The sequence below is a fragment of the Bombina bombina genome, chromosome 1 (genome assembly GCF_027579735.1).
Source record: "Bombina bombina isolate aBomBom1 chromosome 1, aBomBom1.pri, whole genome shotgun sequence".
NCBI classification, from domain to species: domain Eukaryota; kingdom Metazoa; phylum Chordata; class Amphibia; order Anura; family Bombinatoridae; genus Bombina; species Bombina bombina.
Genome location: NC_069499.1, coordinates 328,002,417 through 328,024,758, shown reverse-complemented (window position 1 = coordinate 328,024,758; position 22,342 = coordinate 328,002,417). Strand labels below are relative to the sequence as shown.

Below are 22,342 nucleotides of genomic sequence, written 5' to 3'. Positions count from 1 at the left end.
ATCATGTGAGTTTATATACACTATACCCTGATGAATACACTGCTCTATATAAATATGATGAGTATGTATACTCTGATAAATAACAGAATATCTATATGCTACATGCTGCACTGTATAATGATGTGAGTTTATATACACTATACCCTGATGAATACACTGCTCTATATAAATATGATGAGTATGTATACTCTGATAAATAACAGAATATCTATATGCTACATGCTGCACTGTATAATCATGCGAGTAGTATCTATACACTGATAAGTATGGTGCACAGTATAAAGATGATGAGTGTCTATACACCTATGTATAGACTGGCTGCTATGGGCCCTGCTGTGCCAATGGTAGTTCCGCCCCTTCATATAGCTACACATATACATAAACATCTTTGAGTCTTTTCCAGTGCAACAACTTGTCATGTGCCATATCTCTTTAAATCACTGTTAAAATATTTATTTTAAAGTAGTACTTTCTATCTGAATTATGAAAGACATTTTTTTTTCATCTCTATTAAGCACAATTTCTTAATTAGTGTGTTGTTGTTTTTATTTGTCTGGGAATTATTTATATTGATTATGTCTGAAGAGACAGAGGGTCTGCTACCCATGTAAATTATAATAAAGTAATAAAATAAATGAGATTTTGTGATGTCTATAAGTTATGTTTGTAGCAGAATATACTTGTGCTGCTCTTGTGATTTCAGAGGAAACATCTCATACTGAAATTCTAGTTTCTTTTTATGCAAAGAGTTTCTATTTACCACACATCTCAAGAGGCAGAGTGTCCTGATATATCTGCTACCCTTGTAGGTATCATTAAAGGGACATGCAATCAAAAAATGGTTTTCATGATTCAGATAGAGCATGCAATTTTAAGCAACTTTCTAATTTACTCCTATTATCAAATTTTCTTCATTCCCTTGTTATCTTTTGTTAAAAAGCAGGAATGTAAACAAGAGTGTGCATGTGTCTGAAACAGTTTTGCAACTCTATTTCCAAGAGCACTATTTCCTGCCATGTAGTGCTCCAGACACCTAACTAGGTATCTCTTCAACAAAGAATAAAATAGGAACAAAGCAAATTTGATAATAGAAGTAAATTGGAACGTTTTTTTAAATTGTATACTCTGTATCACAAAATCTTTTTTTTGGGGGGGGGTTTCATATTCCTTTACGGTTCATGCTTCATATCATTTACTCACGCAGTGTGTTCAGCTAGCTCCCAGTAGTGCATTACTGTTCCTGAACCTACCTAGATTTACTCTTCAATTAAGGATACCAAAAGAATAAAGCACATTTGGCAATAGAAGTACATTGAAAAGTTAAAATTGCATGTGCTCACTGCATCTTGAAAGTTTAATTCTTTAACACAAGTGTTTGCTGCCCCTGAGTTGCGATTACTGCTCATTCCAGTTATATAAATATATTTGATTTGTTATTCTCATATTTTAGCTGATAGGGTGGCAGCTTTAACTCTGATATATTCTTTTAAAATGTTTTTCAGCACACAGATGTCTTGCAGTCCATGTCACCCTGTGACAATCTGCCTGAAAATGTCCATACCTTTGTGTCACCAACAATTTATATATTGGTGATAGGGATTGAAAATTCTGTTGCGCTAGTGATTAAAGACTATCTACAAATGTCAGTTTCCAAAAGTTATTGTTGCCCCTGAGAAGTTAATTAGCACATCAGTGACCCTGCAGCAAACATATTATGCTTTAAATTGTGGCTGCCTTGTTTGAAATACTTACAAAAGTTTAATTTGACTACTCCACTGAGAATTCCCTGAGTTGCCTGAAATGTTCCACCAGCCATACAGTGAATAACACTGAGCAGTTTGACCATACCAGCTACATAGCTACATTATTCTGGCCTTAGCTCCAGTTGTGGCCTTAATAATTGATAGCATTTCATTGGCTATTCTTTCAGTCTGTATTGGTATCCATTAGTTAAGTTATTTATATTCTTCCTGACCTTGACAACATTTGGAACATGTTGTATTGTAAGGGGTCTAGGAATAATGGGGACATTTTCTGCACCTTCCATTCTTCTTGCTGATTGCTTATAGCAAATTGATTTCAATTTGTTCAGTGCCGAATAGTTTCAATCCCCCCAATAACCTAATCAATTTATCAGGCTATGAACATAAAACTGTTAAATAAAACCAATATACATGATCCTATGCACTTGAATGTTTCTGATGTTTTCTCAGGCCTACCCATCTGCTTCTAAAGCAACAGCAAAATAAATGAAATTAAGCAATATTTTTGTTTGTAAGATGTTCACAAATCCAGAGTATTATAATGCAGTTCTATAAATAAGAAAATGCATGTGCAATGGTGAAATGACAAAAGCTATGAGTGTCGTCTGCATATGTAACATGTGAGTCTTTCTGCTGTCATGTAATGGCTTTACAAGGCCTGCTGCATTTTCAATGTTCTTTTTTTTTTTTTTTTTTTAAATCTTGGAGTGTTGTCAATGCTGTAAAAAAGTATGCTCTGTGTCAAAAGTAAAGATTTGTGTGATACAAATAATTATATAGGGGCCGAATTATCAATCTCCGAATGGAGCTTGATGCCCTTGTTTCCGCGTGAGCCTTCAGGCTCGCTGGAAACAGTAGTTATTAAGTATTTTAAAATGCCCTTTTGTAAAAATAAGAAAACAATCCTATCCTAAAATAAGATTGGCCTAAGAAGGGCATTTGGTATGGCAGTGCCCTAAGGTGTTTATAGCTCTTTCGAACTGACAGAAAAATTCCCTACTCTAAAAAAAAAAATCCTATTCTAAAAAGAAAATCTAAGCTAAAATGAAAAATATCCTAAAAATAGATTGCATTGAAAAGGGCATTCGGTAGGGCATTGCCCTAAAGTGATTAAACTCTTTGGCGATAGAAAACCCCCCAACCCTATTTAAAAAAAAATCCTAACCTAAAAAATCCTAAATTAAATAACAAACCTTATCCTAAAAAAAGATTGCTCTGAAAATGGCATTTGGTAGGTCATTGACCTAAAGCAGATTAAGCTCTTTTGTGATAAAAAAAATAATAATAACCTATTCTAAAAAAAATCTTAACCTAAAAAAAAGTGGAAAATAAACCCTATCCTAAAAAAAAGTTTCTACTCACCCAACTCCTCTCCTTTCTTCATGGCGGAGGTCCTCCGGGGCAGTCCTCTTTATCTCCAGGGCAGCGGTCCTCTTGTAGCTTAATCCATGGCGGTGCTCTTCCACCCAATGCGTGTTCTGTCTTCTTCCATCTTTCATGATACAAAGCAGGAGCAGTGCATTTTTGCTGTGGGTACATTGCTCTATATTATTGTTGGGTGCTTTACTGTGTAAAAAATGCAAGAATGTAAGGCTTTTATAGGTAAGTATTTAGATTTAAATAGGAATATTTTAGTTTATAAATGAATTAGATTAATTTAATATAAATTTAGTTAGGGGTGTTAGGGTTAGATAGAGTTAATATAGTTAATATAAATACTATAGTAACTATATTAACTATATTAACCCTAATATAATTAGGGTAAATATAGTTAATATATATAATGTAATACCTATATTAACTATAATATACTTAGGGTTAATATAGATAATATAGCTGGCGGCGGGGTAGGTAGATTAAATTAGGGGTTAATCATTTTAATAGAGATGGCGGCGGTGTAAGGGGCTTACATTAGGGGTTAATAATATTAATATAGCTGGCGGCGGTATAGGGGGATTAGATTAGGGGTTAATAATTTTTATATAGGTGGCGGCGGTGTAAGGGGTCAGATTAGGGGATAGATAAGGTAGATGGCGGCGGTTTTAGGGGCTCACAGTAGGGGGTTAGTTTATGTAGATGGCGGCGGGGTCCGGGAGCGGCGGTTTAGGGGTTAATAACTTTATTAGGGATTTCAGGGGGGGGGAATAAGGTTGACAGGAAGATAGACATTGCGCATGCGTTAGGTGTTAGGTTTATTTTAGAAGATCGCGGTTGACAGGGAGATAGACATTGCGCATGCGTTAGGTGTTAGGTTTATTTTAGCAGCCAGTTTAGGGAGTTACAGGGCTCCTATAGCCCAAAAAACTACGGGCGACGGCAGAAATATACGCGCGTAACTTCTAGGTTACGCTGTATATAGGATACCAAACCCGCGCAAATATTGGCGTCGCCGGCTTTTGCGGGCGACGATTTTTATCGGATGGACCCCATGATCAGCAAGGAAGTTTGTGGAAGGGTTAAGTAATTCCATAACCTCGTCAGCACCAAAATGATTTATTTATTTCTGAATTATTATGGAGACAGGTGTAGTTAGAATATTTCTGTGTGTGTCAAATACTTCCAAGACGTAGCAAATGGTCCAAAATCTTTAGCACTTGTGGATTCCTTATATAAAACATTTTATGATGGTGTTGAATTTGGTAACAGACTACATTAGATTTAGTATTATTTCCTGACTTGAAAGTTGCAAAAAACAAGGTACCCCTAGGAAAATACTTTTCTGCAGCCAATTCCACAGATGTCTTTGTCTTGCAGCCAATTCCACAAATGTCTTGTTTTACCACAATTTCAGATCAGATCAAGGCTCAGAATCAGTGGTCTCCTGTACTGCTATAAATGTTTTACAGAAGTGCAGGGCCACCACTAGAAATGTTGGGGCTTATTACTTAATCATTGATCAGGGACCCCCCCTTGATATGTGCAATTTTTGACCAAGTGACTAAAACGTATATGCACTTTATACTTTAGTGTAATTAAACTTGGAAATGTTGTAAAGGTAGTAACACACAAACACACAGACACACTCATACACTGAAACACACACTCACACATAAGGATTCACATATAGACACTCTAGCAGACACGCAAAGAAACACACAAACACACACAGACACTCACACACACAGACACTCAGCACTTGTTTACATTGACCTGACAAGTAAAGAGGTAGACTACAGTTTTGTAAAAAAAGGAGATTTACAAGACAAAATATAGAGTTCTGATTATCTTTTTGTCAAGGAAGATGTCAACTATATGATGACAACAGCATGCAGAGGCTGAAAGAAAGGGCCCTGAACTGCCTAAGCAATAATTTAAAGGTTAAGTGGTGGATTGGTGGCTTCAGGAAAGGTCTCATTAGTCTCAAAATCTGTAGAAAGAAAATGGACATGCAAAAACACAAACTTGCACATACACCCAAGGAAACACCCACAGAGACAGCCTCAGAAAAGACACAAAGACATACACACTCACAGACACCCACAGAAAACACACAAAGACATACACACACAGAGAAACACCCACAGAAAACACACAACATACATACACACACACACACCCTCACTGAGACATCCACGGACAACACACAGACATACACACACACACACACACTCACAGAGACACCCACAGAAAACCCACAGACATATGCACACACATATACTCACCCTCACAGAGACACCCACAGAAAATGCACAAAGACATACACACACACATCCTCACAGAGACACCCACAGAAAACCCACAGACATATGCACACACACTCACAGAGATACCCACATAAAATACACATATGCACATACCTTTACAGAGACACCCACAGAAAATGCACAAAGACATATGCACATACCCTCACAGAGACATCCACAGAAAACACAGACATACATACACACACACCCTCACAGAGACATCCACAGAAAACACACAAGACATACACACCCACCCTTACAAAGGCATCCACAGAAAATACACAAAGACATACATACACACCCTCACAGAAACACCCACAGAAAATGCACAAAGAAATACGCACAAACCCTCACAGAGAAGACATACACACACACCCTCACAGAGACCCCCACAGGAAATGCACAAAGACATAAGCACACATCCTCACAGAGACATCCACAGAAAACACACAAAGGCATATGCACACACACACACAGAGACACCCACAGAAAATGTGCAAAGATGTACGCACACACCCTCACAGAGACATTCACATAAAACACATATATACATACACACACACACACCCCCTCACAGAGACATCCACAGAAAACACACAAAGACATACACACACACACACCCTCACAGAGACAACCACAGAAAATACACAAAGGCATACATACACACACACCCTCACAGAGACACCCACAAAAAATGCACAAAGACATACACACCCACCCTCACAAAGACACCCCCACACACCCTCACAGAGAGACTCACAGAAAAAATACATACACACTAGATACAACAACAAAAACACAAAGACATAAACACAGACACACACAGAAACACTCACAGGAGGTAAAATGTCTGCGCATTGCCATACATTGCAATCAACAATGTGTGACATGCATAATAAAAAAAATAACAGAAATTAAGAGATCACTTTTTAAAGAATCATATTTGTAAATGTGCAAAAAAAATACTTATGTGAATTCAAAATTGCACATTAATGATATATCAGAATGGGTAGAAGAAGAAAAGCACTTTAGAAAGGTTGACATATGTTTGGGGTTTTACCCCCCCCCCCATTTTCAACAACCAAGAACACCACTTCAAATCTGGTGTACAAATGTTCCCATCTGTCAGCTGTACTTATGGATGAAATGCCTCATGGAATCTGGAAAGTCCTTGCATAAAGGGGCAGTAAACTGGAATGTAATATATATATACATATATATATATATATATATATGTACACATATACATATATACATATATACATATATATATGTGGGAAAAAAATCATATCTGCCAAAAGGGCACCTACCATTTGTGTATTGAGGAGGAAACATTTCTGCATGGTTTTAAATATAGAATTTCTACAGCATTGTCAATTAATCATAAATACATTGCTGCATTTTGCTAAAAAAAAATTTGTTGTTATGGACCCCTGGCCCCACCATACAACTACCACACTGATCAGAAATTGCAGAAAGAAAAAAACATTTACTAAGTAAGCCCTACCTCCTCTGCAAATAAAAGTGATCTGCCGTCTGACTCAGGCACACACTGTACAAACTGAAGTGCCAAGTCTGTCTCACACTGTGCATAGTGGTTTAGTGCACACTCAGAAATCCTTTTAAATGCTAATGCTTTACTCCTTGTAATTACATTTCTGACTCAATAGCACTCTGCTGTAGTGCTCCCTGGTGGCTGCCAAAATAAAAAAAAAAGATGCATAATAGTTGTGCTTGCCTCATGGGGCCCCCTGGCCCAGTGGGCCCCTGACAGGAGTCACCCCTTTCAACCCTTGATGGCAGCCCTGCAGGTATATAATAGATACTAAATGGTGTTCTAGGCAGTCTTGCATTGAGGAAACTACATGTACTCTGAGGGTGGCAGAAATCCATCTTGGGACAATTTCTGCAATTTATTTTCAAGGAGGATGTGTTTTTGAAATGTCTCAGAAATGGTGGATACCAAAAAAAATTATCTGATGGCAACAAGGGAAATTGCCAAGTTCTGCATCAAAAGCAACTTTCATTTCTTTATTGCAATGGTAATTATTTCAGATCACAGTAGTTTGTTATCCAGTAACTATTTTGCTTCTGCTTGTATGACAATAGATCAGGCACGACAAATAGAAGTCTCATGGTGTCTGCCTGACTCATAAGAAACCTGGGGCGCGATCCGATATAGATCGCAGTTTGCGGCGCAAGCGAGGGAACCGGCGTCGCCCGCAGTTTCAGCTCGCAACTCGAGCTATCCCATATGCGGCGCCGTCAGATGCTAACGTGCCGTAAGTCTGACAAACCAGCGATGTCCAGAAATCTGCGTAAGTACAAATTTCTGGCGTTGCCAGTGACTTGCGGCACGTTAGAAACTGCCGGCGCCTATAAAACCTGACTAAAGTCTAAAACACCCGCACTGTCTAACACGCCTCCCTAACATAGCCCGACAAGTCTAACACGCCTCCCTAACATAGCCCGCACTGTCTAACCCTCTATCCGCTATCCCCCCTCACTATCCTAACAATAAAAAAGCTATTAACCCCTAAACCGCCGCTCCCGTACCCCGCCGCAAACTAATAAAGTTATTAACCCCTAAACCGCCGCTCTCGGACCCCGCCGCCAGCTATATTATATCTATAACCCCCTAAAGTGAGCCCCTAACACCGCCGCCATCTATATTAAAATTATTAACCCCCAATGTAAGCCCCTTACACCGCTGCCATCTCTATTAAAATGATTAACCCCTAATTTAATCTACCTACCCCGCCGCCAGCTATATTATCTATGTTAACCCTAAGTATATTATAGTTAATATAGGTATTACATTATATATATTAACTATATTAACCCTAATTATATTAGGGTTAATATAGTTAATATAGTTACTATAGTATTTATATTAACTATATTAACTCTATCTAACCCTAACACCCCTAACTAAATTTATATTAAATTAATCTAATTAATTTATAAACTAAAATATTCCTATTTAAATCTAAATACTTACCTATAAAATAAACCCTAAGATAGCTACAATATAATTAATAATTACATTGTAGCTATGTTAGGGTTAATATTTATTTTACAGGTAAATTGTTAATTATTTTAACTAGGTATAATAGCTATTAAATAGTTATTAACTATTTAATATCTACCTAGTTAAAATAATTACCCAATTACCTGTAAAATAAATCCTAACCTAAGTTACAAATACACCTACACTATCAATAAATTAAATAAACTACAAACATCTATCTAAAAATACAATTAAATTAACTAAACTAAATTACAAAAAAAAACAAACACTAAATTACAAAAAATAAAAAAATATTACAAGATTTTTAAGCTAATTACACCTATTCTAAGCCCCCTAATAAAATAATAAACCCCCAAAATAAAAAGAAATTCCCTGCCCTATTCTAAATTAAACAAATTTCAAAGCTCTTTACCTTACCAGCCCTTAAAAGGGCCTTTTGTGGGGCATGCCCCAAAGAATTCAGCTCTTTTGCATACAAATACAATACCCCCCCCCCCCATTACAACCCACCACCCACATACCCCTATTCTAAAACCACCCAAACCCCCCTTAAAAAAGCCTAACACTACCCCCCTGAAGATCTCCCTACCTTGTCTTCACCACACCGGGCCGAACTCCTGATCCGATCCGGGCGATGTCTTCCTCCAAGCGGCAAAGAAGAATTCTTCCTCCGGCGATGTCTTCCTCCAAGCGGCAAAGAAGAATTCTTCCTCCGGTGACGTCTTCCTCCAAGCTGCAGCAAAGTCTTCATTCTTCCGGCGGCATCTTCAATCTTCTTTCTTCGCTCCGCCGCTGCGGAGCATCCATCCCGGCCGACTACTGAACTTGGAATGAGGTACCTTTAAATGACGTCATCCAAGATGGCGTCCGCCGAATTCCGATTGGCTGATAGGATTCTATCAGCCAATCGGAATTAAGTTAAAAAAATCTGATTGGCTGATTGAATCAGCCAATCAGATTCAAGTTCAATCCGATTGGCTGATCCAATCAGCCAATCAGATTGAGCTCGCATTCTATTGGCTGATCGGAACAGCCAATAGAATGCGAGCTCAATCTGATTGGCTGATTGGATCAGCCAATCGGATTGAACTTGAATCTGATTGGCTGATTCAATCAGCCAATCAGATTTTTTTAACTTAATTCCGATTGGCTGATAGAATCCTATCAGCCAATCGGAATTCGGCGGACGCCATCTTGGATGACGTCATTTAAAGGTACCTCATTCCAAGTTCAGTAGTCGGCCGGGATGGATGCTCCGCAGCGGCGGAGCGAAGAAAGAAGATTGAAGATGCCGCCGGAAGAATGAAGACTTTGCTGCCGCTTGGAGGAAGACGTCGCCGGAGGAAGAATTCTTCTTTGCCGCTTGGAGGAAGACATCGCCGGAGGAAGAATTCTTCTTTGCCGCTTGGAGGAAGACATCGCCCGGATCGGATCAGGAGTTCGGCCCGGTGTGGTGAAGACAAGGTAGGGAGATCTTCAGGGGGGTAGTGTTAGGCTTTTTTAAGGGGGGTTTGGGTGGTTTTAGAATAGGGGTATGTGGGTGGTGGGTTGTAATGGGGGGGGGGTATTGTATTTGTATGCAAAAGAGCTGAATTCTTTGGGGCATGCCCCACAAAAGGCCCTTTTAAGGGCTGGTAAGGTAAAGAGCTTTGAAATTTGTTTAATTTAGAATAGGGCAGGGAATTTTTTTTATTTTGGGGGTTTATTATTTTATTAGGGGACTTAGAATAGGTGTAATTAGCTTAAAAATCTTGTAATCTTTTTTTATTTTTTGTAATTTAGTGTTTTTTTTTTTGTAATTTAGTTTAGTTAATTTAATTGTATTTTTAGATAGATGTTTGTAGTTTATTTAATTTATTGATAGTGTAGGTGTATTTGTAACTTAGGTTAGGATTTATTTTACAGGTAATTGGGTAATTATTTTAACTAGGTAGATATTAAATAGTTAATAACTATTTAATAGCTATTATACCTAGTTAAAATAATTAACAATTTACCTGTAAAATAAATATTAACCCTAACATAGCTACAATGTAATTATTAATTATATTGTAGCTATCTTAGGGTTTATTTTATAGGTAAGTATTTAGATTTAAATAGGAATATTTTAGTTTATAAATTAATTAGATTAATTTAATATAAATTTAGTTAGGGGTGTTAGGGTTAGATAGAGTTAATATAGTTAATATAAATACTATAGTAACTATATTAACTATATTAACCCTAATATAATTAGGGTTAATATAGTTAATATATATATAATGTAATACCTATATTAACTATAATATACTTAGGTTTAACATAAATAATATAGCTGGCGGCGGGGTAGGTAGATTAAATTAGGGGTTAATAATTTTAATAGAGATGGCGGCGGTGTAAGGGGCTTACATTAGGGGTTAATAATATTAATATAGCTGGCAGCGGTATAGGGGGATTAGATTAGGGGTTAATAATTTTTATATAGGTGGCGGCGGTGTAAGGGGTCAGATTAGGGGATAGATAAGGTAGATGACAGCGGTGTAAGGGGTTCTAATTAGGGGATAGATAAGGTAGATGGCGGCGGTTTTAGGGGCTCACAGTAGGGGGTTAGTTTATGTAGATGGCGGCGGGGTCCGGGAGCGGCGGTTTAGGGGTTAATAACTTTATTAGGGATTTCGGGGGGGGGGGATCGCGGTTGACAGGTAGATAGACATTGCGCATGCGTTAGGTGTTAGGTTTATTTTAGCAGATCGCGGTTGACAGGGAGATAGACATTGCGCATGCGTTAGGTGTTAGGTTTATTTTAGAAGATCGCGGTTGACAGGGAGATAGACATTGCACATGTGTTAGGTGTTAGGTTTATTTTAGCTGCCAGTTTAGGGAGTTACGGGGCTCCAATAGTCAGCGTAAGGCTTCTTACGGCTGCTTTTTGTGGCGAGGTGAAAATGGAGTAAGTTTTCTCCATTTTCGCCACGTAAGTCCTTACGCTGCATATTGGATACCAAACTGCGCGGGTTTGGTATACCTGCCTATAGCCCAAAAAACTACGGGCGACGGCAGAAATATACGCGCGTAACTTCTAGGTTACGCCGTATATAGGATACCAAACCCGCGCAAATATTGGCGTCGCCGGCTTTTGCGGGCGACGATTTTTATCGGATCGACCCCCTGGTTCTCATATCCTGTTCTACTGGAAGGAATTATTGGCTTCTTCCTCAGATTCTCAATTTTCTGGCTAAGGGGCCTTTACCAATGTCTAGAAGTTTATGTTCAACTGAATCATTATTTCTTAAAGGGACAGTCTACACCAGATTTTTTGTTGTTTAAAAATATAGATAATACCTTTATTATCCATTCCCCAGTTTTGCATAACCAACACAGTTATTTTAATATATGTTTTACCTCTTTGATTACCTTATATCTACGCCTCTGCAGACTGCCCCCTTATCTCAGTGCTTTTGACAGGCATGCAGTTTAGCCAATCAGTACAGACTCCTAAATAACTCCACGGGAGTAAGCACAATGTTATCTATATGATACACATGAACTAGTACTGTCTAACTGTGAAAAACTTTCAAAATGCTCTGAACTAAGAGGCGGTTTTCAATGGTTTAGAATGTAGTTTGAGCCTACATAAGTTTAGCTTTTTAAAAAATACCACCAAGGGAACAAAGCAAATTTGATGATTAAAGTAAATTGGAAAGTTGTTTAAAATTGCATGATCTATCTGAATTGTGAAAGTTTAATTTTGACTTGACTGTCCCTTTAAGGGTAAACATTTCTCAGATAAAGGACCTTTTCTTTTGTAAACAGTAATACACCGGTAACATCTAAAGCTTATAAGAATGTTTTTTTTTAATATTTGATACTATACAAAATAGTGATGTTTTTTTTTTGTTTCTTATGGGGGGGCAGGGGGTGTTCCCATGAAAGTTAGGTTTTCATCACTTTTAGTTCATCCTGGCATTGTGACATTCTTTTAAGACCTGTTAAAAAGTATCTTCTTCAAAATGTTTGGTATTTAGTTTTATTCTATGGGTTTACCTTATGGAACAATTGCATAAAAGGGTGACTTTTTCAATAGGTTGTCATATTATGGTCTTTTTTGGGTTCCCTTCAATTTTCTTTCAGTCTAAACATATTACTCTTCACAGCCGAAGAACACTGAGCTAGCTTCATAAAGAAAAAGTGGAACAGTTATACGAGGGAGCCACGTGATGTTATTTGCATACTTTCACTTTATTCTACCATTTCAACGTTGTATAATAATTTGGGACTATAGAATGACCGAATTGTTTGAGTTTGAATGTTCACAGAGTAAGTTTTTAACAGCATCAATATGTTGCAGCAATGAGGCATAAGATTTTACATATTTTTTTATTTTTATATTTATTTTTAGTTTATGTTTAAATATTCTTTATTGAGTTTTACATAAAAATGTAACATTGTACACAATGCAGATTAAAACATAGGGCTCCCTAGGGCAAAAACCCTGTACAAAATACAGGGAGGAATATTTAAATATTGTACTTCCAATCTTAAACTCTTCTGGAATTTCAAACCATATACATCATCAGCTAGTGTTTCCCTCTATAGGAGATCCCCAACCCCTCAAAACCAAGAGGCTGTCTTTTTGGAACTGCAAAGTGTTCACTGTTGCATAGAAATATTAAACATCAACATATATCAAACAATATCATCAAACCGTAATGGGGAGAGAACGGGTGGGGGAGAACGGGATAGGGGTCAGTGACACCAACTTTGAAATCAAATATGTTGCTGTGGATACCTATAGCACGATGCCTCCTTTTACTTAAGAGCAAAGTCGTATTTACGGTTTCTTCCTCTCACTGTTCAACCAGTAGTACCATATATTGTTGACTAAGTCCCTGTTTTTCAATATTCCTGTTGCTGTTTCATATATGTTATATATGTATTGTAAATTATTATATATTTCTAAACAGGAAGGAGCACCAATCTTCCAATACTTTGCTATGCAAGTTCTAGTAGTTGTACACGCTATTCTAATGAAGGCGTTTATGTGTCTGTGGAATTCTTCTAAGGGTTTGTGCAGCAGGCCCTGTTGTATAGTGAGTATAACCTCTTCACCAATAAGGTGGCTAATAAAAGATGATAGCCGTCTCCAGATCTCTTGTATTTCTCCGCATTCCCACCACATGTGTTTGTAGGTACCCATCATCCCACACCCCCTATAACATTGATTAGTACCTTGAGGACTCATGGTTTTCATAGTATTCTCTTTCAAGTCAGTGCTAAGTAGCCCTTTGTCTGCTTCCTGAAATAATGACTCCCAGTCCTGCACCTCCTTGATTATTTCTAAGTCTCTTTCCCACGCTAGCATTATATGTGTCTTAGTTTTGTTGTGAGGGGATTGAAAGGCTACGTATAGTCTGGAAATGGAATATTTGGCCCTGTGGGGTCCAGTGCCACACATCTCCAAGACAGTGGATACCCTGTTTGGTGCGTTTTTTAAAAAGGTTTGAAGGGAAGATCGTAATTGGAGGTAGACATACCAATGAAGCCTAATAGGGTCGATTCTTGCCTGCAGTTGGGTAAAATACATAATTTTCCTATTTTCTAGGATATCCGCCACCCTGTACAACCCTTTGTTTTCCCATTTCCCCATCTGCGTCTGCGCATCTCCCTGTAATAAGTATCTAAGTGGTGTCAACAAGGAATGGTCTGGTAATAGGTCTCCCCTCTTCCTCATTTTCGTCCATAAGTCTAGTGTCAGTTCTACAGTATTAGGTTTAGGTAGAGTGGCCTCTATCAGTGTAGTGCGTGAGTCCCGAAGAACCGAGTCCGGATATACTCGGCCCCCAATCGCTGCCTCAAGAGAGAGCCAAACTGCTTCTCCTGTCTATTTAAGCAGCATAGAATCCTGCGCTGCTCTGGCTGCTCTATAGTAATCCATTAGATTTGGTGCACCAACCACTCCCAATGATTTGTGTCTATTAACTAATGTTTTAGTGATACTAGCAGTCTTAGATCCTCTAATAAAGGACAACAGTTCCGATTGCATCTTTTCTAAATCTGCTTTAACGATTTTGATAGGTAAAGCTCTGAACAGGTACAATATACGTGGTAGGACATTCATTTTAATTACTGCCAATATTCCCAGCCAGGAAAAGTTATAGTTTCTCCATTTCACCAGGTCCTTTTTGACTTGACGGAATAATGGAGTGTAGTTATGCTTATATAAGAGTTGAGGCTGAGTGGGCAAATTAATCCCTAAGTATCTAAGGGTATGTTTCACCCACCTGAAGTCAAAGTTTATTTCCAATAATTTCTGAGTTTGATGTGGGATAGCTATGGGGAGGGCTTCGAATTTATCTCCATTTATCTTATACCTTGAGACTCTAGAGAACTTGTCCAGAATCCCATAAAGACTAGGGAGAGATATAAGTGGCTTTGTTATTGTTATTAAAATGTCGTCCACCAAGAAGACTAATTTATATTCCTTGTTTGCTATTCTAACTCCTGCAATGTCCGGGTGCACCCTAATTGTTGCTGCTAATGGCTTGATACATAGAGTGAATAATAATGGTGACAAGGGGCATCCCTGCCTGGTACCATTAAGGATGGGAAAGACGCCAGATTTGTATCCCCCGCGGACACCTGAGCCTGGGGTTCAGAGTAAATTGCCTGTATTGCTGTCATGAAAGAGCCATCGAAACCCATCTTTTGCAAATCTTTTGCAAAACTAAGACCATGTATCCCCAATCTATTCTATCGAACGCCTTCTCCGCATCCAGCGCCAACAGCAGAGAAGGCGTTCGGGATTCCCCTAAGTAGTGGATGAGATCAATAGTCCTTCGGATATTATCTGGGACCTCCCTGTCCCTGATAAACCCCACTTGATCAGGATGCACCAAGTCCGGCAAGATCACCTTTAGGCGATTGGCCAGAATCTTGGTAAAAATTTTCAAATCCTGGTTAATCAATGAGATTGGTCGGTAATTCTGACACTTTTTATGATCCTTATCACGTTTTAGAATAACCACTATCTTTGCCAACAATAATTCCCTTGGGATGGGGTTTCCTTCTAGAATGTTATTACAAAATTGGGTCAAATGGGGGAGCAACACCCCACGAAACAATTTGTAGTATTCCCCTGTGAACCCATCCGGACCAGCTGACTTGCCCAGTTTGAGGTCTTTGACAGCTCTAAGTATCTCCATATTGGATATCGGTGCATTAAGGCTTTCCCTTTGGTCGGTAGATATGGATTTTAGTGGGCAATCTCTAAGAAAGACTTTAGTGAGAGTATCTGTTTCTGTGTCGTGATTAACTTTCTTCCCGTCGTATAGTGTACTATAAAAGGTCGCAAAGGTATCCACAATTGCCTGAGGGTGGGAGGTTATAGAACCCCGTACAGTTTCCATTTATGGGATAGCAGAGGCTCTACATCGCTCCCTGATCCTATGGGCCATATATCTATCAGGCTTGTTAGCATAGATAAAGTATTGTGCTTTAAGTTTGTGTACTGCCCTAGCAGCTTGTGAGTTAAGGATTGAAGCTAAAGTGGTCCTCTTGGCCTGAGGGTTGTCCGTGTCAGTTTGTGCTGTCTTTCTAATACCTCCGCCTCCTCATGTAGTTGCCTCATCTGATTTTTGCATCTCTTATTTAGCCTAGCTTTCTCTTGGATGAGAAGTCCTCTTACTACCACCCTGTGTGCTGCCCAAGTATGAATCAGGTTTACTGTAGTGTCAATATTAATTCCCCAATATTCTACCAGTGCGCAAAGGATGTTGTTGTGTATCTGAGGGTCTTTCAGAAGTAGTGGGTCAAATGTCCATGTCCTACTGCGTTCAGTGTTTTGCAACCCTCCAATAGTTAGAAATATTATAGAGTGGTCTGACCATACACAAGCATGTATGTTAGAACTTTGCAACATTGGTTGTAAAATCTGACTAGTATAGATATAATCTAACCTTATATATGACCCATGAGCTGCAGAATAGAATGTGGTGTCACTAGTTTTGCCATATAGCGTATACCAGGTATCAATCAAGGAATGTGGGGCTAATGAGTCTCGGATTGCTTTGACAAGGCGATTGTGCCGGAGGTTTTTATTAGTTAAAGGGGCATTATTGATGGATCGTATCGGGGCAATATTAATATTAAAGTCCCCTGCTAGCATAATTTTAGTCCGAGACCATAGAGTTAAGAGCTGGGTGATATGTTTAAAAAAATTGTGCTGATTCTTGTTGGGGCATATAAATTACATAGGGTTATCTCTGTATTTAGCATCTGTCCCCTAACTATTAAATACCACCCCTCTGGGTCCGCTATAGTGCTTTCATGGGTGAAACCCATGGCATTGTGTATCAATATCGATACCCCTCTTTTCTTAATAGTGGCAGTTGCGTGGTAATAGGTAGAGAAATGTTTTGCGAAAAAATCTGGGAAAAAATCTGAGGAAATGTGTTTCCTGTAAGAATAAAATGTTTGCATTGAGGGATGTGTATTGTGTCATTGCTACTCTGCGTTTGGTACCTGTATTCAACCCTCTGACATTATGAGATATTGCTACTACGCTAGAAGACATCATAACTATTGAACTCCTGTAATAGTGCTATGTGTATATGGAGAATATAGTGCTTTACCTGTAAGTAGACATTTTCGTCTCTGGTCTTATATTTCCGCCTATAAATCTGGTTTAAGCAAGGAGGCATCGTGAGGGTGTCACTGAGAGGGAAATAGAAAGTTGTGGTAACATAAGTTAAACATAAATAAACATGAACCTCGTCCCAAACAATGGGACAACTATTTTGTGTTAAAGAACATTTCAAGTGTTGAATATTCGTTCTTCACCCTCTCACTAGAGGGGGGGGGACACAGGGGGGGGCGGGGGGGGGGGTATCCGCCTCAACATGCAAATTACAGATTAGACATTTTTAGATAAATTACAGTAGAGACGTAATAAGGCATAGTCGCTGATCTCAAAGACAGTCGCTAATCTCAGAAACACTGAGGTTTATGCGACCCAACAGTCCCATGATTTATTTTTAGTTTAAACAAATAAATGGTAGATTCCAATCTTCTAATCCCATCCAAAAGCTAATTTTCCTACTCATCAGAAACTTTAAAATACTTAAAATACTTAAAGGGACAGTCAAGTCAAAATTAAATGTTCATGATTCAGATAGAGCATTCAATTTTAAACAACTTTCCAATTTACTTTTATCATCAAATTTGCTTTGTTCTCTAAGTATTATTTGTTGGAAGCTAAACCTAGGTAGGCTCATATGCAAATTTCTAAGCTGCTGAAGGCCACCATCCATGACAGTAAAATATTGTAACTGGAACAAATTGTTTTCCACTTGGGCAAGTATTAAAGGTGATATGAAACACAAAGGGCCAGATTACAAGTGGAGCACAAATTAACACTCCCACTTAAGCATAAATTGTGCTAGAAGTAAGCTTTTTGAGCTTGTTGGGTTCGTATTATAGTTGAAAGTAAACTGTTTTTGCTCTAGAGGTAACCCGACAGGCACAAACATCCTAAGTTAGAATATCACGTGTGCTTTCTATCATTCCCCCATAAAAGTCAAAGAATAGAAAAAAGAGGAAAAAACCTAACACCACACTCTCGCGTGATCACGTTCTCATTTGCGCTAACCTAACATGAAAATATGAATATTTCACATTCCAATGTTCTGCACATAACAGAACATGTTCTAATTATTCATTAATAAATATTTCTACATATAGCTGATGTTTTTTTGGTACAATATATATCTATACATATATATATATATATATATATATATATATATATATATATATATATATATATATATATATTCATTAAAATTATGGTGGAGATAAAAAATCTGAGATTAAAATCCTCCATGTCTCAAAAGTAAATCAATACAAGATTTTGCATAGGAAATTATCACATCTAGGCAAGTTTCCCTCTTGCGTTTCCCCAGTAAAACTTCACATACATTGTTACCAATGCACAAGAGGATTCTGGGTAAGAAATGCAAATTAGATATTGCTTCAAATACTGTTTTAACACAGCGATCCCTTAACAGGATTATTGCAGCAATGCAGAAACCACTAGACAGCCTGTTTCGTTCTTTTTAGAACTCTTTCCTGTTTAAACTGACGAGTTCTAAAAAGATTGAAACAGGCTGTCTAGTGAGTGGTTTCTATATTGCTGCAATAATACTGTTAAGGGATCGCTGTGTTAAAACAGTATTTGAAGCAAAAAACTGAGATTCTGCATATCTAATTTGCATATCTTACCCAGAATCCTCTTGTGCATTGGTAACAATGAATGTGGAGTTTTACTGGGGAAACGCAAGCGGGGAACTTGCCTAGATGTGATAATTTCCTATGCAAAAATTTGTGTATATATATATATATATACAGTATATGAATATCTAATTACAAATACATAGAGAATATTGCCCAATGTACAGAACATTTGATTGTGAAATATTTACAGTAAATACATAGATAAAATTTTATTAAATTTGAATATTGCATAAATATGCTTTAACTTGTTTTCTACTTAATGGCAAAGGGCACCAATGCACTTAAATTTATAAACAAAAATAGGGAGAAACCAATGACACTACTTTATATTTTAATTAACCCTTTATGAACCCTTTGTATATAGTTTACAATAAAAGATCTATAATAGGGATGAAGGTGTTATGCAGTGATTACAATTTGCAAACATATAAAGAAAGGTGGAGAGACCCACTCTTTAAGACAGACTACATATATAGCACTCATTAACCCCTTGAGTGCTATATATGTAGTCTGTCTTAAAGAGTGGGTCTCTCCACCTCTCTTTATATTTTTGCACTTATATTTATGTCTATATATGTATCCATATGTATTTATGTGTTTATATGTGTATGTACACTCACCAACCACTTTATTAGGTACACCTTGCTAGTACAGGGTTGGTCCCCCTTTTGCCTTCAGACATGCCTTAATTCTTCGTGGCATATATTCAAAAAGGTGTTGGAAACATTACTCAGAAATTTTTGTCCATTTTGATATTATAGCATCACGCAGTTGCTGCAGATCTGTCGGCTGCACATCCATTATGCGAATCTCCCGTTCCACCACATCCCGTCTGGCACCAACAACCATGCCACTTTTTAAAGTCACTTAAATCCCCTTTCTTCCCCATTGTGATGCTCGGTTTGAAGTTCAGCATGTCGTCTTCACCACATCTAGATGCCTAAATGCGTTGAATTGCTGCCATGTGATTGGCTGATTAGCAATTTGTGTTACCAAGCAATTGAACAGGTGTACCTAATAAAGTGGCCAGTGAGTGTATGTCTGTAAATACATATATACACATATAAATACATAAATACATATGTACACATATATACACAAATATATATAAATACATATACATATTTAGACATGTATATGTATGTATGTCTATGTTAAAGCTCTTTGCCTGCCTTTTGTTTTCTAACACCTGAGATCTCATATCTTTGAGACCTTATAACTTTTGTGTGTAATTTTGAAAAAATATTTTTTTATTAGATGGTGTTTTTTTGAGTGTAACTGTACTTTGTAATGTATTTTGTATTTAATTTGTGCAACTTTTGTTGTGCTCACACTATCGCGTTTACTTTCAACTCATAATACGAGCGGCAAGCCCTATTGTTAGGATCCTTTCAGATATAGTCTTGTTATCCCGGCGTCAAGTGGAGTGATAACGAAAAATCTATTAGGATAGTAGCGATAGGACCCAGGAGGAAGATGACTATTGTATAGGAGAATAATAAGGAGCTGAATACCAGGAGTCGACAAATCCAAGGTCAGAACCAATCGGGCAACAAACAAGGTGAAATCAGCAGGCAGAAGAATAGTCAAAGGAGCTCCAGGTCACAAGCCAAAGTTCGATATCCAAATATATAGCACAAAACACACACAGAGATAAACTTAATACAAGGGCAATGAAATAGAGAAACTGAATGGCATTTAAAGGAAAAAGTGCGCCAAATGTGACGCGATGCGTCACAGGCGACATGATGCGTCACCGGCGAATCAGTGGGTCTCAGGTGACACAAGACGGATCAACCTGGCATCAAAATAGTGTCATGGCAACCTGGAGTCATAACACCTATGAGCGCAAACCTTTGTGATAGACCCCTTATTGCTCGGGCGCAAACATTTGAGCTCCACTCATAACCTAGCCCAAAATATTTCATTTGTGATACAGAAAGCATACACATTTTAAAAAGTTTCCAATTCAATTAGAATTTGCTTCATTCCCATGGTATCCTTTGTTGAAGATATACCTAGGTAGATGTCTGGAGTAATACATGGCAGGAAATAGTGCTGCAATCTAGTGCTCTTGCAAATGGATAACATTCTTAAAAAAACAGCTGTCATATAGTACTCCAGACACGTGCATTACTGTGCTTTTCAAATTGGTTATCAAGAGTTTAAAAAGGTCTTGATAAAAAGGAGACATGGGAAATAAGTTAATAAGGCAGGTTAATGTTAAAGGGACATTACACATTAAATTATACATGCTAGACATAATGATTTATTCAATGCAAAGAATATCCCAAGAATATGTTTTGATTTTTTTTTTATTAGTTGTTTACATATTAAAGAAATAGGTTTTAGGCAGCTTATATACAAGACAATCCGGACACTTTTCGGAATATATGGTTTTATTGGATCAGGTATGAGACGCAACATTAACACATTCTCATAGGTATTTCTGAAGATAGGAGGAGAGTAACCAAGGGCTACTTCCACTTTTAGTCCCTTTATTGGAGGAACCCTTTGTCCGACGGGAGAACTTCAAAAGAGGCAAGCATCTTCTCTTTCTTTCCCGCTACTCTCTTCTATTCTACTAGTTCATCGTTTTCTTACTATCTTCTTGGAGTCAACTCCATGTCAACAGTATTGGATTAAGTAGCTCATTATATATTTTAAACTATGGGTTATATCACATTGTTAGATCATCCTATACACGATGTATGTTCTAACAGTTTTTCTTTTTAATTTACAGGATTATATTGTATACAATCCAGAATACTGATACTGAGCTACTATATATTTATCAAATATTTTTTCTTGTAACTATGTATCTTCAATAATCACATATACCTATGGTTTGTCACCTGTTGTATTTAACCTAAATATTAATACAAATGATTTCAACATAAAGAAGTAAGTTTTAGCCTCCATAAAATAACAGTCACTGACATGTTGTGACCTTGCCTGTTATCTCATCTGTTGAGACCAATTAGGGAAACATTTTAAATATGTTTCTTGAGTGCTTTGTTCTCTTGGTATAATTTGTTGAGAAGTATGCCTAGATAGGCTGAGGTGTAGCAGTGCACTACTGGGAGCTAGCTGGTGATTGGTGGCTGCACATATATGCCTCTTGTGATTAGCTCACCCAATGTTTTCTGCTAGTTCCCAGTAGCGCACTGCTGCTCCTAGGTTTACTCTTCAACAAAGAATACCAAGGCCTCTAGTTATGAAGGTCTGTCGGACCTGATCCGACAGTGCGGATCAGGTCCGACAGACCTCGTTGAATACGGCGAGCAATACGCTCGCCGTATTCAACATTGCACCAGCAGCTCACAAGAGCTGCTGGTGCAACGCCACCCCCTGCAGACTCGCGGCCAATAGGCCGCCAGCAGGGGGGTGTCAATCAACCCGATCGTACTCGATCGGGTTGATTTCCGGCGATGTCTGTCCGCCTGCTCAGAGCAGGTGGACAGGTTATGGAGCAGCAGTCTTTGTGACCGCTGCTTCATAACTGCTGTTTCTGGCGAGCCTGCAGGCTCGCCAGAAACACGGGGCATCAAGCTCCATTCAGAGCTTGATACATATGCCCCCAAGAGTGGAAAGTA

General features: G+C 38.1%; 1 protein-coding gene across 1 annotated transcript in view; it reads right to left on the bottom strand.

Moving 5' to 3' along the window:
* The window catches only part of XRCC5 (X-ray repair cross complementing 5), a 484,719-nt gene extending 481,542 nt beyond the window's left edge, over nt 1-3,177 (bottom strand). Inside the window, exon 1 of the mRNA XM_053698104.1 lies at nt 3,126-3,177. The gene's annotated coding sequence lies outside the window, so the exon portion shown is untranslated. The remainder of the gene's footprint in view (nt 1-3,125) is intronic.
* Between the last annotated feature and the right edge of the window lie 19,165 nt (nt 3,178-22,342).